The sequence below is a fragment of the Podarcis erhardii genome (assembly GCF_964252035.2).
Source record: "Podarcis erhardii genome assembly, chromosome: 4".
In the NCBI taxonomy this organism is placed as follows: Eukaryota; Metazoa; Chordata; class Lepidosauria; order Squamata; family Lacertidae; genus Podarcis; species Podarcis erhardii.
Window position 1 is genome coordinate 94,759,826 of NC_138508.1, and position 12,693 is coordinate 94,772,518.

Sequence of the window (12,693 nt, forward strand, 5' to 3'; positions counted from 1 at the left end):
ACCCCACAACCAAACAACAAGAACCTGCCCCCAGAGTAAACCTCCATTAAAAAAATATCAAATCCTTGTAATGGGCAAAGGGCCTTGGTGGATGCTAAGGGAAAAATACCCACAAGACCAGTTTCCATCTGCAAGGAAAGACCTTTCTCTCCCTAGAGAATTAAGCCTGCTCTTTTGGCTCTGTGATGCTCTCTCAAAGACCATATGATTATATGATCCATTTCTGTGAACTCCCTGTGAAATCTTATCAGTAACAAATGCAAAAGAAGTTCCCACAAACTCTTTGTGATGCTATTTCTGACATCAGAGTTATAAATCACTTGGGTCCAACCTGTCTAACAGCATAGTCCTAACCATGTTTATTCAGAAGTATAAATATAGTGGCACATACTCCCTAGAAAGTGGGTTGAGACACACAAGCCTAAGAGACCTCCAACTCAAATTTCTCAGAAACCTCCTCAGATTGATCAGTTAGCAATGCCCCTCCTGCCCTGCTCCTCTGCTTCCTGAGAGTTTTTCCAAACTTCAAATGAAAACTTTTTTGGGGAACAGTTTGATTTGTCAGAGCATGGCCTTTCTTTTACTTAATGGGTTAAAACCCATAATTTGAAGCGTTGGTGTAGTGTGGGTTGCCAGCACCCCACATGGAGGGAAACAGACAGAGTATGCATGAGTATTAAACTGCCTATCACCCAAAAGATGGCAACCACAGAGAAGAAAAAAAGAGTCATTCCGTTGTTTGGAGAGGTGACTTCCTGGTTCACATGGAGAAGTTGCTTTCAGCAGAGCCCAGTGACGGAAGTCTGTAGCTGTATTGAAGCAGCACTGGGTGTTGAATTTTTTTGTCCCTAACGATTTTGCACCCGGGGCAACTGCCCCTGTGCCCCCCCCCCATGCTACCAAACAGATTTGAAGACGATTTTAATAGTAAGCTGTTTACACATCTGACACATACATGATTTGACTGGAATGCCTCCATTTACTGGAATGTGCATTCCAGTGTAAAACAGAAGAAGAGAAGAAGAGTTTGGATTTGATATCCCGCTTTATCACTACCCGAAGGAGTCTCAAAGCAGCTAACATTCTCCTTTCCCTTCCTCCCCCACAACAAACACTCTGTGAGGTGAGTGAGGCTGAGAGACTTCACAGGAGTGTGACTAGCCCAAGGTCACCGAGCAGCTGCATGTGGAGGAGCGGGGAAGCGAACCCAGTTCACCAGATTACGAGTCCACCGCTCTTAACCACTACACCACACTAGTGTTTTAATAACCCAAACAGCTTTGGGTTTTTCATAACCCTTACTCTGGATTGAATTACTTCTCCAGCCATTTTCACAAGGAATAGCCTTTTGCATTTCCTGCATCTATAATTCAGATGTAAAACCTATATTGACTAGAATACCTACTTATTTGATAAATGATTCCTTTTCTCTTCTATTTGATTTTAGCTGGACATTTATAGAACTACTCAATAGTCTAGTCACCCTGAATCTAGATGAGGAAGGCCAGAAAAGTGGCCATTTATAAATAGATGGGATAATATATTCTCCACATCTCTCTTCAAAATGTCATTTGTTGTAAGGTACTGGTATATGGTTAAGAATTACATATGTCAGTGGCTTTTAAATGGTTTTCCAGGAAAATTGTTCCCTGAAAACTTAACATGAGTTCTCCAAGAATATCCGTCACAGTAGTCAACCTGCCTGAAAGAACTTCCTTTGCAGCATGCAATATTAGAAGACTTTGAGTGCAAACTAAGTTTGGTCAGCCATGGCACAAGATTTGCCCAAGCCCTGCACAAACAAAGAGTGTTTCTTAAGATGAATTCCAGAGCACTCTGTAGCATCCTGTGGTTTGGGATAAATATGGAAATTAAGACGATTGAACTCCATTGTTCTAACCATACAAGGCTGTGTGATTAGCCACTTCTCTGCTTTGGTGTCAAGTCGACTTGCACATTGTTTGATGTGCATTTCAAATGGGCACTTAAGAGTTTGGGGAAGGAAGAGACAGGTAGAAGCATCGAGGAAATGTAGGACTGTACTCCTCAATATTTGGAGAAGTGGAAGATGCATAACAGCAAACCATCCAAGTGTCCCTCTTTTCATTGTTGTTGTTGTTTAGTTGTTTAGTCGTGTCCGACTCTTCGTGACCTCATGGACAAGAGCACGCCAGGCACTCCTGTCTTCCACTGCCTCCCGCAGTTTGGTCAAACTCATGCTGGTAGCTTCAAGAACACTGTCCAGTGGCGTAGCGTGGGTTGTCAGCACCCGGGGCAAGGCAAGTAATTTGCGCCCCCTAACCCATGGATTTGCGCCCCCAACCCGTGGATTTGCGCCCCCTAACCCGTGGATTTGCCCTAACCCCAGATGTTGCGCCCGGTGCGGCCGGCCCCCCCTGCACCCCCCACGCTACGCCACTGACACTGTCCCACCATCTCGTCCTCTGTCGTCCCCTTCTCCTTGTGCCCTCCATCTTTCCCAACATCAGAGTCTTTTCCAGGGAGTCTTCTCTTCTCATGAGGTGGCCAAAGTATTGGAGCCTCAGCTTCATGATCTGTCCTTCCAGTGAGCACTCAGGGCTGATTTCCTTCAGAATGGATAGGTTTGATCTTCTTGCAGTCCATGGGACTCTCAGGAGTCTCCTCCAGCACCATAATTCAAAAGCATCAATTCTTTGGCGATCAGCCTTGTTTATGGTCCAGCTCTCACTTCCATACATCACTACTGGGAAAACCATAGCTTTAACTATACAGACCTCTTTTCATTAGGATGTCCCTATTTTCATCAGAGAAATGTTGGAGGGTATGTTATTATGTGACCTGCCGAGCCAAGGAGATAAATAACTATACAACCTTTAGAAGACATCTGAAGGCAGGCCAGTCTTACGGAAGTTTTTTTAAAAAATGCTTAATATTTTATTATGTTTTTATATATGTTGGAAGTTGCCCAGAGTACCTGGGACAACCCAGTCAGATGAATGTGGTATTGATAATGATAATGATAATGATAATTGTTGCTCTGATTTGCACCCTCTTTGGATGATTTTGCCTCTCTAGGATGTGTCAAACTCTGAAAATGTCCGCTGGTTGCCCGGATGGAGTTATGCAATCCCCAGGCTAGGGAGATAAGTAACTACACAACCTTTAGAAGGCAATTGTATAGGGAAGATTTACATGCTTAATGTTTTTATATATGTTGGAGGGAAACCCAGTCAGATGGGCGGGGTTATAAATAACAAAATTATTATTATGGAATAGGACGTCCCTATTTTCATTGGAGAAATGTCTGGAGGGTATGTAACAGTGCAATAAGGAGCTCGTTTAAGCATTTGACTGAGGTACGTGAAAGAAAAATCAAGGCACGCTGTCATCTTGTCATACCTTCTAGAGATCTTAAAATAACCTTCAAGGAAGAAAACTTCCCTCTGCATCAAGTGGCGGGGAATGGACGCTATGAGGAGGTGTTTAGAAAGCTGCCGCTATCCCATCCGTCATGCGTGACATGTACTTCGCTAGGAGAGATAAGCACTTACAGGTCTTTCATCATCTCTCCTTCCACCTTCCCTCCTCTCTCTCTCTCCCCCCCCCCTCTTTTCTCATTCCTTTTTCAGAGCATGAGACAGAGAAGCTCAACCACAGGGTTAGCTGCTGTCAGAAACCTCCCTAGAAAACCTTCCTGCCTCGAGCTCTTTTGGGAGTCCTCGGGCTATTTCCTAGCCCAGTGTAATAAACTGCTGAAATCTCTGAACTCCCAGATTGAATGCATTATTACTGTGGTATACAATTCATTCCATCTAAGCTTTCAACCTGCTAATGCTAAAAGGGAATAGGCTGGCTGGAAGCTGCAACTCCCTCTCTTTTACACAGCAGCAGCGAGCCAGCCAGCCTCTCACTTTTTTGAGATGCATCTTCAATGAATGCAGCAAAGTTGTCAAAATATTTATTAGCACTAATGCTATATTTACAGGGAGCTGGATTCCACCCCCACCGTCTTCCCTTTCATATTTCTGGTTGAGGGTAAAAAGAAAAGAACTCGGTGGGAAAGACTGATGTGTCTAGAAGAATAATTTAGAGATATTTTACATACAGGAGGAAGATGATGATGATGATGATGATGATGATGATAGGAGGGGTTTTTTTGGAGGCCTTGATCGATTCAGGTCTTCTCCATGGGTCCTATTGTCAACCTTTTCAACTGCATATTATTTCATAATCCATATTTTGTATCTCTCCATATTGTCCATGATATTTGCTACATTGCAAGTGTTATTAGAATCCTGCTAATGTTTTCATCGTCTTACAGTGGTCTCCTAGATAAATTATAAACTTTCCCCATTCTTTATTGAGGTTTGGGTCTTCTTGGTTCCGGAGCCTTGACCATTTTAAACACATTTGCAATCTGCAAAGAGGAAATATAAATGCACATGCCCATACTTTTTCTCCACTGTTCAAAGAGGCTATGCATTGGTTATTGCTGGCATGTAGTGAGATAGTGGGCAAGCCTGACACAGTATATGCCCATAGGAACACGCTATATAGGTGTGATTCAAGCATTTATGCATACAAGTGTATGTGTGATTCACACAATTTCCACTTTCCTGAATAACACATTAAACGGTGCCTGCAGATATAGGCAAACCACAGTGGTGAGAAACATGCCCCCACCCACATGAAATAGGCTTTTACCAGAAGAGCAGATGTCGGGACAAATGCATACTTTGATTTCTTCAAAACCAGATACAGTGGTACCTTGGGTTACGAACTTAATTCGTTCCGGAGGTTCGTTCTTAACCCGAAACCATTCTTAACCTGAGGCGCGCTTTTGCTAATGGGGCCTGCTGCTGCTGTGCCACCAGCACACAATTTCTGTTCTCATCCTGGAGCAAAGTTCGCAACCCGGAGCAACTACTTCCCGGTTAGCAGAGTTTGTAACCCGAAGCATTTTGAACCCGAAGCGTTCATAACCCAAGGTACCACTGTATGTGCCGTTTTATTTGCCGCTGACTGTAGGTAAGGGCATCCATGTCTGCATATAGGCCTATTGTTCTGTCACAGTTGGTGGTCAGTAAATCCCATCCCGGTGAGATGGGACTCCTAGATTGCTTGTATCCTGCACTCCTGCTAGCATCTCCTCTATTAGGACTACTAACACTAGCAGGGGAGGCAATTCTTCTTCTTCTTCTTCTTCTTCTTCTTCTTCTTCTTCTTCTTCTTCTTCTTCTTCTTCTTCTTTTTCTTCTTCCTCTCCCGCCAGCTGCTGGGTTTCCCCAGCCACTCTGGACAGCTCCCAACTGAATATTATTATTATTAATAATAATAAAGTGAGAAAGCATTAAACATTAAAAATTTCCCTAAACAGGGCTGCCTTCAGATGTCTTCTAAAATTCAGATAGTTGTTTATTTCCTTGACATGTGATGGGAGGGCGTTCCACAGGGCGGGCGCCACTACCAAGAAGGCCCTCTGCCTGGTTCCCTATAACCTCACTACTCATAGTGAGGGAACTGCCTGAAGACCCTTGGAGCTGGACCTCATGTGATCAAACCTATGACTTTGATGGACAGTATCCATACTTTACCAGTGTGCTTTGGATCCAGCCATAGAGGAGCAGCTTTAGACTGGCTAGGTAAAGGTAAAGGGACCCCTGACCATTAGGTCCAGTCGTGGCCGACTCTGGGGTTGCGGCGCTCATCTCGCTTTATTGGCTGAGGGAGCCGGCGTACAGCTTCCGGGTCATGTGGCCACTTCTGGCAAACCAGAGCAGTGCACGGAAACGCCGTTTACCTTCCCGCCAGAGTGGTACCTATTTATCTACTTGCACTTTGATGTGCTTTCGAACTGCTAGGTTGACAGGAGCTGGCACCGAGCAATGGGAGCTCACCCCGTTGCGGGAATTCGAACCACTGACCTTCTGATCAGCAAGTCCTAGGCTCTGTGGTTTAACTCACAGTGCCACCTGCCTCCCTAGAATGGCTACCATGCGGCGAAGATGATTTTTGGACCTGAGTAAGAGATTAGGAAGGAATGAAACAGTGAGTGCCCACTTACACAAAAGTTATACAAAACCCTCAGCCAGTTTGGTGAGTTGTCATTCCATCCCAGAAACACTTCACACTACATGGCAGTCACATTAGCTGTGGTTACACAATGTATTGCACACTAAATACTTAACATGTACGTATAAGATTGAGACACATGTGACACAAGATTGAGACACTACTTTGGTACTACACTGAACAGATATAATCCCTGATTGGCTTACTCTCTTCAGTATGAGTTCTACAATGGTGGAACAGTAAAGGTAAAGGACCCCTGGATGGTTAAGTTCAATCAAAGGCAACTGTGGGGTCAGCGCTCATCTCGCTTTTCAGGCCAAGGGAGCCAGTGTTTGTCCACAGACAGCTTTCCATGTCATGTGGCCAGCAGGACTAAACTGCTTCTGATGCAACAAGACACTGTGGTGGAAGCCAGAGCGCACGGAAATGTTGTTTTCATTCCCTCTGCAGCAGTATCTATTTATCTACTTGCACAAGAGGCTCAGTGGTTTAGACCACAGCACCACCCACGTCTCATGGTGGAACAGTAGGGAATAAAGAAATTGTATCCCATATTGTTAAACATTGAAGCCTGCCCTTTATATGTGTTTTATTACTGGGACAGGTATGTGTGTAAAAAACCCATATAGCCAAAGCAATACCAATTCCTGCATTAAGCAGCTGTCAAAAGCTCTAATCTTGGTGGCAATCCATAGTGTGTTTATTGGTTTCAGGCAGATTAGAGTCACAACAGTTTGCACACAGGTGTGTTCATAGAGAATGAGAAAGAAAGAAAGAGAAAAGCTATGAAACGATATTGACAGGCCCTATTTGCTTTTTTTTAAAAAAAAAAAAATTGTATTATTTATCTGAAAAGCTGTTTATTCCTTGGTGTGCCAGTGTGCGGTGTCAGTCAGCAATTGAACAATAGCATTATTGTGGCAATGCAAAGCTTGTGTTAAAAGGAGATGTTGTCAGAGGAGAAGGCAGAGCTCAGTACCGTAAACTGATCTTGGAGGAATGTTTTGAACATTGTTCTTCTGTCATTCCATCTGCAGAAGCTCAGTTGTACAAGGACGTTCCCTTAGGCAGTATCAATACAGTATTGAGGTTTACGAGCCAAGATACACATCACAAAGAATTTTAATAAAGCTTGACAGATATATTACATTAATAGTGCTGATGTTAGGAAGGTAGGACCTGCAGAGTCAGGTGTGTGTATGCTCAGCAGTGGTTAAAATCTGACAAGAAAAAAGCACCAGTTTATAGAGCAGATGTTATTGGTTCAGGGGAAATCCATTTGTAAACGCTAGCCTTTTTGTGATTGGTCAGAAGAACTACATGTTGTGATACAGCATTACATATAAGGGAGGGGATTGGGGCTGACTCAGTAATGGACAACTGGGGCTGGGGCAAAGACTGGATAGCTCAGTTGGTTAGAGTGAGCAAGGGGATAGTGCTGCTAACGCTGAGGTTGCAGGTTCGATCCCTGTATGGGACTCCTGTATATTCCTGTATTGCAAGGAGTTGGACCGGATGATTCCCAGGGTCCCTTCCAACTCTACAATTCTATGATTCTGTGAACCAGGAGTTTTCCAATTCACTACAACATCACTCTAGATTATGCTAAATCAGAAATGTGAGCATTGCAGCCTATGCTGGCTTTCCACTGGTGGAGACGGCAATGAATTCATCAGATGTTACTAATGTTTATTTATTCCTCCCATGTCCCAGAATGGAAAACAATGCAGTGGAAATAATAATAATAATAATAATAATAATAATAATAATAATAATAATAAATTTATTTATACCCCGCCCTCCCTGGCCAGAGTCGGGCTCAGGGCAGCTAGCACCAGTAAAATTACAATAAAAACATAATTGGGGGGGGGGTGAACCAATTTAAAATACAGGTTAAAATACAGTTTAAAATGCAGCCTCATTTTAATAGTAGCCCATAGATCAAAAGCATAAGGGGAGGGAAACCTAAGGGTCAGACTGAGTCCAAACCAAAGGCCAGGCGGAACAGCTGTCTTGCAGGCCCTGCGGAAAGATGTCAAGTCCCGCAGGGCCCTAGTCTCTTGTGACAGAGCGTTCCACCAAGTCGAGGCCAGTACTGAAAAGGCCCTGGCCCTAGTTGAGACCAATCTAACCACCTTGCAACTTGGGACCTCCAAAGTGTTGTCATTTGTGGACCTTACGGTCCTCTGTGGGGCATACCAGGAGAGGCAGTCCCGTAGGTACGTGGGTCCTAGGCCGCATAGGGCTAGGTATTTGCTGTTCTTGTTTTTGGTTCACAAACAATAGGTACTTGATGATGCCCCAAGTTGCGCTGTGTTTCCTTTGCAATGAAATGAATGGATTTTGCATTGAAATGAATGGTGCAGAATAACCTGGTGATAACTTAATTATTTGTGGAATTAATTACAACGAATTTGGTCACAGTGGTGACAGAGGCAAATAATGTAGTCTCTTGTCAGAAGCCAAACTGCAGTGGCACAGAAAAAATGCTGCGTGAAAAGAACACAAGTTGTTACAAAAATCAATGCCTTCTTACATCCGTAGTCTGGGATGAAGCATGGATCTGCTGTAAAAAAAGTCTCTTCCTTCCTTATTACTCATTGCCCTCCGCCATTCTTTAAATAGTCCCGCCCCAACTTCCAAGTTTACCTGCTGTACCCAATCCATCCACTCCTCAGAAAATCTCGGTTATGAGATACCTTCCAAATCAGTTTAGAACTACTATGTGAACAATGCATATTTGTTGTTGTGTGATAAGTCCTCTCCTCCTCAGAGACATGATAGTGATGAGTTTGTGGTGCTAATTCCAACCATCTTCAAAATGCCAATGCTGCTTTGATATTCAAACAACCCTGCTTCTTCACTTTCTAGCATTTGGTATTACCATTTTTTAACCAAGACTTATGAAGCTTTGTCCTTAATAAGGGCAAGTTGCCAGAGCATTTAACTTGCCTCTTACGGACACTGAGCTTGGCTCCATTCCCCTAAGTACCGAAATCCAATGAAATACATAATAAAAATAGAAATAGACTGCAGTCTTTGGCTTTTATTAAGAAATATTTCCAAATGGAACCATTTTGTCAGATCTTTCTTAAAGGAAGAAAAAATAGTTCACAACATAATAGAAAGCTATTAAAGTGGAATATTAGCCGCACATGTCTTTGGAACCTATAAAATGCTTACCAAATAATCCATAACCAGTCAGCTATAAGTACAATATTTAAAATATTAGTGTCAGGGGGAACATCCACAAAGGAGTCAGTAAAAGGCAAGGATGGGGGATAAGAAAACTGAGAAAACTGATTGGTACAGATCTTTTTATATTATTATATAAGAAGCAGGTGTATTTTTAAGTGCAATCTAGCAGGCGTGACTCAGGCTTCATTTATTTCAGTGGAGCTTGTATGGAAGCATACTGGCATCTTCTGCAACAGTTTGCACCTGGGTAGAAATAAACATAGGATTACAATGGAAGATAGGAAAACTGAGCTGCTGCCGTGTGGGGAGAATGGCAAGTATCTTAGCTCTAAGATAGAGTTCTCACTAAGGTGTTTAACATGTGTGACCCGTACCACTGCCGTGGGATTCACATAGATACCATATTTTTTGCTCTATAAGACTCACTTTTTCCCCTCCCAAAAAGTAAGGGGAAATGTGTGTACGTCTTATGGAGCGAATGCAGGCTGCGCAGCTATCCCAGAAGCCAGAACAGCAAGAGGGATTGCTGCTTTCACTGCACAGCGATCCCTCTTGCTGTTCTGGTTTCTGAGATTCAGAATATTATTTTTTCTTGTTTTCCTCCTCCAAAAACTAGGTGCGTCTTGTGATCTGGTGCGTCTTATAGAGTGAAAAATGAGGTAAATGCTCCCCCCCCCTCTCTCTCTCTCACACACACAGAGAGAGAGAGAGAAAATGATATCATGGAAAGCGGTAGGATAGAATTTGCTCTGACATGTTGAGATAATAATAATAATAATAATAATAATAATAATAATAATAATTTATTATTTATAAGCCACCCATCTGACCTCAGTTGCCCAAGCATTCTCATTGCCCAAGCCATTCTGACTGGCTTCCAACAATTTATAAAACCACAGTAAAACATCAAACTTTAAAAACTACCCTGTACAGAGCTGCCTTCAGATGCCTTCTAAAAGTCGGATAGTTGTTTATTTCCTTGACATCTGATGGGAGGGCGTTCCACAGGGCGAGCGTGACTACTGAGAAGTCCCTCTGTCTGGTTCTCTGTAACTTCACTTCTCACCGTGAGGGAACCACCAGAAGGCCCTCAATGTCTGGGCTGAATGATGGGGGAAATGATTTATAATGAACTAAAAAAAGTATTTAAATATACCTTTCCTAAGGAACCAGAGGCCTTCCTTCTGGGCATTGTCGGCCAAATGGTGCCAAAGAAAGATAGAACACTTTTTATGTATGTAACAACCGCAGCAAGAATACTCATAGCAAAGCATTGGAAGACACAAGATTTGCCCACTCTGGAAGAATGGCAGATGCAAGTGATAGACTATATGGAATTGGCAGAAATGACTGGCAGAATTCGAGACCTGGGAGAAGAGTCGGTGGAAGAGGACTGGAAGAAGTTTAAAGAATATCTCCAAAAACATTGCAAAATGTTTGAATGTTAAAATGATGTGGGATATAAAGATAATATGGCATCAGTGACATAGTAAAAAGAAATATGTAAAAATGTTTTAAGGAAAAAAAGGGGTAAGACCAGAGTAAAATTATGTCGAAACTAAACAAAGGATATAAGGGATTAAGTTATAAAGAATTTGCAAGATTGTATTTAAAGAGAAAGGGGAAATAGAAGACATAATAGGTTGGAATGTATAATATTGATTAAGATTTGAAAAAGGGTAAGGAGCTGCTAAATCTGATTGAGTAAAGGGGAACGCAGGAAAGGGAGATGTGAGGAAGTCAGGAAAGAGGGTTATAAAGACAAGAATCAAAAAAACTAATTTTTCTTTAACTTTTGTTCTTTTTTTACTTTTTCTGTTATATACTGTGTTTGTTATGTTGCTGTTTTTTACTGTATTTCTTTTTTGTTGTTGTTTCTCTTTTTTATTATTGTAATATTTGTTTTTCTACATAAAACCAAAATAAATATTTATTTTAAAAAAATGAATGATGGGAGTGGAGGCAGTCCTTCAGGTATACTGAGCTGAGGCCGTTGAGGGCTTTAAAGGTCAGCATCAGCACTTTGAATTGTGCTCGGAAACATATTGAGAGCCAATGTAGATATTTTAGGACCGGTGTTACCTGGTGGCTGCTCTAAGTCACCAGTCTGCCAGCCACAATCTGGATTAGTTGTAGTTTCTGAGTCACCTTCAAAGGTAGCCCCACATAGAGTGCATTGCAGTAGTCCTAGCGGGAGTTAACCAGAGCATGTACCATTTCGGTGAGACAATGTGCAGGCAGTGTACCAAATGGAGCTGGTGGACAGCTGCCCTGGACAGAGAATTGACCTGTGCCTCCATGGACAACTGTGAGTCCAAAATGACTCCCAGGCTGTGTACCTGGGGCACACTTGCCCCATTCAGGACTAGGGAATCCCCCACACCTGCCCACCCCATCTCCCAGAAACAGTATTTTCCCTGTTTTGTCGGGAGTCAACCTCAATCGATTGACTACCAACTTGTTCAGACATTCCTCTCTCAGTTTTAGCTGAGATTAAATGAGACTTTCATCTGCATATGCAGCCCTTTCATTCAAACTGTGATTAAATCAGGAAGTCTCTAATGAACGATTGTTTTTGGTTTCATCCAAATTGAGGAAGATTGAGTCATGATGCACAGAACAAGCCAGGATTGTAAACCATGCTTGAAGCTGGCTTAAGTTCCTGACTTGCTCTGAATGTGGTAACCCTGATTTCTTGGTTCAGATTAAGCAGAAAACTCTAATTGATTGGAGACTCCATTGTGTTATTGTAGCTCATGTGAACAGAGAAGTGGCATGAACAAGTAAAATGCTGGTTCATATCTTGGCATGTTAAGCTGAGATATAATGTCCAAAGTGGGTCATAATTTTACATGTGGGGGGATTTTCACGTTTGGTGTGTTATAAAAGAGCATGATTACCACCTCATATCTTCTGAAGTGGTACAGCCTCCTCAGTAAGAATTTGACCAAAGTTTGCAGGAAGACATAAATAGAACAAGCATGACTTCAGTATCTCAGCCAGGTGCTACAAGTTACTGATAACTAAGAAAGAGTCCAGTGTTTTGTTGTGAGTTGCAAATCCCAATATTTATTTCTGCTTGTATGAAATTGCTCTTTGAAGGAAAATTCCGCAGCTGTTGTCTATCATATGGGAATAGAAGGACCTGATGACTATACATATATTTTGCCAACATTTAAAATTATTGGCTTAAGGGATTTCCCAAGCCGAGAGTCTACATCCCAATGAAACCAATTGCTTTATGATTGCTGTCAAAGGTATAGTGACATTTGGAGAGGCTTCTGGCATGAAGGAAGCATGCAAATTTGGGATCGGTTGTTTGAGCTGGCGGTCACAGCTCCGTGGGACAAAAATAAATCAGCAATTCTCAGTTCACTATTTCTCTGTACCGTGTGCTTAGTGGATCAGAAATGGGCATTGGCAGGTAGGAGCCAGAGGATA

The 12,693-nt window shown here is 42.4% G+C and overlaps 1 protein-coding gene across 2 annotated transcripts in view; it reads left to right on the forward strand.

Annotated features, from left to right (window-relative positions):
• Positions 1-12,693, forward strand: part of GPC6 (glypican 6) — a 785,665-nt gene that overhangs the window by 447,014 nt on the left and 325,958 nt on the right. The gene's annotated exons all lie outside the window — the stretch shown is intronic.